Source organism: Puma concolor, chromosome F2 (genome assembly GCF_028749965.1).
Source record: "Puma concolor isolate L17-30 chromosome F2, mPumCon1.1.hap2, whole genome shotgun sequence".
NCBI classification, from domain to species: Eukaryota; Metazoa; Chordata; class Mammalia; order Carnivora; family Felidae; genus Puma; species Puma concolor.
The window spans coordinates 61,707,501-61,713,237 of record NC_141684.1 but is presented as its reverse complement, the minus strand read 5'-3'; positions in this window follow the sequence as shown (position 1 = coordinate 61,713,237).

The following is a 5,737-nucleotide window of genomic DNA, read 5'->3' as shown; positions in this document are numbered from 1 at the left end:
AGGTGTGATTTCAGGTGAATCCCAAAGCTCAGCCTAATCCCATAGGAAGGTCTGGAGTAAATAATGGCAGTACAACAGTCTGTTGTATGTTAAGGAAGAAACTGTTCTTTCATATTTCTGTATCAGTCATTGGGCTGCTCCAGGTTAGGCGAGAAGAGGTAAATTCTTGAGCACTTCGACCTGTCAGTTGTCTGAGTGAAGCAGTTTGAATAAGCCTAATAATAGTTCTTGAAGAAAGGTGCAGAAACAATCAAATATGAGTGAGCATGCTGAAATAGAGGGAAGGTCAAGAGGCTCTGGAGGGGAATCTGAGCAGAGTACCAGCATCGTCCATTACAGCAGGCCCAGCCATGGAATTACTGAAGGCATGAGTAGATGGGGCTCAGAATTCCAGTAGATGTCAGATGTCACAGCAAATCCTCAAACCAGAACCAATCCTTGATACCAATAGAAACATGTATTAACCCCCAAAATCCTATCTAGCAAGTTCTGTATTTTTGTATAGGATGTACATGGATACATGTAATATTTGTCAGTGCCTCAGTTCTTATACTTTTCTTCTTTTGACTTCTTGTTCATAAGGAAATTTTCTATGTTTTAAATTCATTCCCTTTATGCTTTGGAGTTACTTTTCTTTATTCTAATTTATTCAAATTCACATTTATTATTATTGTTGTTGTTGTTGTTGTTGAAAATTAAAACCTTTAGGCCTCATGATGTTGCATTTCCCAGATTTAAACCGAGTATGTTGGCATGAAGTTGAAATTACTGATGGTATTTTCACCAAAATAACTTGATTATGGATGATGTGAAGAATTCTCAGTAACTACCATATATGGCCCTGGTTTTAGAATGCTGATGGGTATTTAGGTGATATAATAGGAAACTATTTGTGACAATGGCAACCCTGAAATAAAAGGAACATGTGAGCAAATGTCATTATAGAAGGATGAAGTTTACTTTTGTGAAAATAGGACAAAACAACTTTTTAAGTATGATAGACCCAAATGGATAAAAATGAATGCAGTTTTGGTGATAGCTATTTTACAAGGAAAGAATTCTCTATTTTCATATAACCTTGAAGAAGATTATATAGTGTTTAGGGTCATATACTCAGAAAAGGTGTGATAAATATTATGACATTTTAAAAGTATAGTTTAGTCATTGGGAAAATCTCAAGTGAAAAATGAAGCGATTTGTTCTTAGACCCAAGAGATCATGAAACCTAATTATTCCACTGCTTCCTCAGGCATAATCTCCATGTCTGTTGTTGTAAGAAGCTAATTCTCTGAGGATGCTATTAGTAACTCACTTCTGCACTGTTTGTCCCACACTGGAAATAGTGCAGGTGTTACAAATGTCACTGTGTTTCCAAAGCATAAACCTCCATTAATCTTTTATATTTATGGTTTATCAGGAAATAATGTTACTACATGGTAATAGAATATTATTAGGATAAGGCAGATACGATACTGAGGATTTTTAGTAACAGTGCACACTTTCACGCCTCTGTGCCTTAGTGTGTGCTGTTCCCTTGGCCCAGGTTCTTCTCTGCTATTCAATTTCTGCTTGTATTCAAGGCCCAGATCAAATATTAGCCATGTGAAGCCTTTTCTATCTTCCTCAGTAAAAGGCACTATCTCCCTCCCCTTTGTTTATGCAAATATTTTAATACTGACCAGGCTCTGACTATGTGCCTCTCTCTAGCTCTCTGCCTGCTTCTCATCTGTCTACTCTATTACATTTCAGACTCTTAAAAAATGGATCCTTCTCATCTTTGCTTCCTCAATACCCAGAACAATGCTTGACACACAGTAGCTACTCAATGAATGCCTACACCATGTGTTATTTTTCTTAAAGGTTCCTTCCCTCCACCGATGCCTTTGTCAATACCTGTCAATATGGATACCTCTTTGCAAATGTTTGTAGGCCTGAATAGAATCCATTTACATGTAAGACAAATATTCACTGATTATTTTAATTTTCTTAACACTCTCCAAATGGCACTAATAATAGTAGGTCGATGCTTATTTCTGTTGCTACAGGCAGTCCATAATGGCACTTAGGAATGAATAATTGGCTTCAACTTTCTTCACTAAAAGCCTATAAACTGAAACCACTATATGTGTATACTGGAATTGGACAATTAGGTAAATGGATGGTAGAAGGTGGGAGCCGGGTTTCTCACTGTTGGAGGGGGACATTACAGACAAGCAAAGGGAGAAGGCTAGAATGACCCATGTAGTAATAGATAAGAGTTGGACACAGCAGTGTAAACTCATGTTTAGCTTAATATAAATAGAGATGGATATATTTACATAGAGACATGGACACAAATATAGGGATTTGTATGAACATATGTATTTCCTTGTTTTGTCAACCTAGAAGTAACAACACCCCAGTAGCAACACATGCACACCTAGTGTCCACATCTTGATTTCTTTTTTTTTAATTTTTTTAATGTTTTTATTTATTTTTGAGACATAGACAGAGCATGAGCAGGGGAAGGGCAGAGAGAGGGGGAGACACAGAATCTGAAGCAGGCTCCAGGCTCCGAGCTATCAGCACAGAGCCCAACGCAGGGCTTGAACTCATGGAGTGTGAGGTCACGACCTGAGCTGAAGTCGGACACTCAATTGACTAAGCCACCCAGGCTCTCCTTGATTTCTAATACCACTATCCAAAAAAGGAACCAGGCATCCATGGACAAATGGCTAATTATAGAACTGGATCAAGAAATACAAGATGAGCCCAGAGCATCTTACAGCACCAGAAAGGAAGAAAGTGCTCAAAACACCAACAATGATGGGATATATCAAAGAGGCACAAAACTCAACTAAAACAGTTCCCAGTAGCAAAGTGGTAATAATTTGAGCAATGAAAATAAATAAATTAGCATTGGATGATAGCCTAAAGTATAAATATCTGTAAGTCCATACCAATATAAATAAATGATGGATAAACAAATAAATACATACATAAATACATAAATAAACAAACTAATAGGGAGAAGAGACAGATTTCTCTGTAGAAGAATTCCAATAATTTATGTAACTACTCCATCCTCAAGAAGGTGCAACATCATTCCTTGATCTTTAAGTGTGGGCTGCTTAGTGACTGCCTTCCAAAAAAGTACAATATGGACAGGTGAGAAAATAGTAGAGAAACCTGACAAATAGTACCTCAGGCACATGGTCAAGAGCAGCATCCACAGTGATAAGTCATATGGTTATTATGTAATGACAAGAATGGCATTTTAACTCTGTGGGCCTTCTTTTACCTCCTTTGGGATCTTCTTGCCTAAAACCCATAACGCCAGCTGAATCATGAAAAAAAAATGCAGAAACCCCCCCCAAAGAGTACATTATACAAAATGCCTCAAGATCATCAAAAATAAGGCCCCAAGTCTGGGGTACCTGAGTGACTCAGTCAGTTCAGCATCAGATTCTTGATTTTGGCTCAGGTCTTGATCTCATCGTTGTGAGATCAAGCCCCGTGTCCGCCTCCACACTGAACGTGGATCCTGCTTCAGATTCTCTCTCTCTACCCCTCCCCCCTCTCAAAATAAATAAATAAACTTTTTTTTTTTTTTTCAATAAGGGAAGTCTGAGAAACTGTCACAGCCTGGAGGAATGTAAGAGGATATGACAGCTAAAAGTAATATGGCGTCCTTAGTGGATCCTGGAACAGAAAAGGGACATTACGTGAAAGCTAAGGAAATTTGAATGAACTTTTGACTTCAGTTAATTTTTTTAAAAATCTTTAAGGGGCGCCTGGGTGGCGCAGTCGGTTAAGCGTCCGACTTCAGCCAGGTCGCGATCTCGCGGTCCGGGAGTTCGAGCCCGCGTCAGGCTCTGGGCTGATGGCTGTTTCTGATTCTGTGTCTCCCTCTCTCTCTGCCCCTCCCCCGTTCATGCTCTGTCTCTCTCTGTCCCAAAAATAAATAAACGTTGGAAAAAAAAAAATCTTTAAGTACCCGATATAAAAATATTAATCCAAATGTAGGGTATGGACTGGCATATGGTGGACATTTAATGTGTGTTAGATAAAGGAGTGTGGGAACGATTAGTCCTCCCTTACATTTATGTTCCTCACCCAAACACGTGTAGGGACCATAATAATAAAAACATATATATTTACATCCATATATGTCTGTATATAGAATAAATAATAAGTAAAAGTAGATAAGCAATTATATACATTCTGGCTTTATTGGTTTGACCTTGTTTTCAGATCCTGAGCCATTTATTTTTATTCTCCATCTCCCATTTCAAAAGAATATAAAAATGTCTACAAAGTGGTGACACAACTGTAGGCCTGTTGGCTTCTGCATTTCTATAAAGCTCAGAGGTAAAGATGTAGAAAAAACATTAAACCACTTTATTTAGACAACAACTGCCAAGTGTAGTTGCTGATTGCTTCTCTTAACATCCCAGTGACAAATGGCCAAACATTCATTCACATCTTTCCCAGGGATGCTGGACCCACCACTTTTCACAATCCCTGGCCACATGCAGCTCATTCTCTGTGTACTGAGGGACACAGATGGATGAACAAGCACGTCAGTGCACTGTAACAAACTGCACCTGGAATCGGGGAAGGCTTAACCAAAGAGATCTGATGCAGCTGGACTTGAAGGATAAGTAGGTGTTCAATCAGGAAGCATGACCATACTAAATGCTGAGGAAAGAGGGATGCTTAGAAAAACTATTCATTCTGTGCTTCTATATGAGGATGGGGCAAGAGAAGCTTAGGAACAGAATGACCCTGCTAAGGAAAAATTGAGGCAAAATGGCAGAGTTGCTGAGGGTTGTTGGTTTTTGTGCTTCCTGCTCTTAGGTGAGGTGAAGAGAGTTTAGGATCTGGTTTACGACTACCTGAGCTTATAGCCCAGCCCTACTATTTATGATTAAGTGAGCTACTGGAGCTCTCTATGCTCCAATCCTTCCTCTGTCAGATGGGAAAATAATAGTGCCTACTTCACCTGGTGAGAGAATCACGAGATACCATATATTTGGTCAAACACATTGAGTAGCATCGGACACATGAGCATTCAAGACAAGCTGTTTTCATATTACTGCTGTTTTTGACGATAATGCACGACAGTCCTACTGAGGCTGCATGGTCTCTCTTGGGTGGATATGTCTGTATTTTGGGACCTGCCATCAGAGGATCAGTGGGACCAGCCTATGGCTACAAAGAGCCTACTTTTTAGGCTTTACCCAAGCATTGAAAATGAATAATCTTTGTCATAAAATTCTATCCTTACTGAGTTAGATGCTATCTCTGTCATAAAATAAATTCCTACATGTTTTAGATCTAGATGACACAAACATTATATCATAAAGGGTTACATATGAATTTCTAAAATAGATGGATGGTAAATGCTAAGTGTCTACAGCCCTGAAGGAGTACATTGTGAATAACTGAATCTTCCAGAGAGCTAAGGGAGTAGTACCTCAAGATTCAAAACTTCTAAAACTATCAGTTTTGAAGGGATATTATTCTATATGAAATACTCCAATTTTGTCAAGCTTACTTTTTAATTTATCCTTTGAGTTACAACTCTAATTTCCCTGTAACATTTCAAACTCTAAGGGAAAACTCACTTTGGCCCTATTGCAGACTAACAAAGAAAATTTCATAATTATAAATTCATAGAAATAAGGGATGAAATAGAAACACATTTGAAAAGATAAACAATTAAGCTAAAAATAATTAAATAAATAAATAAATA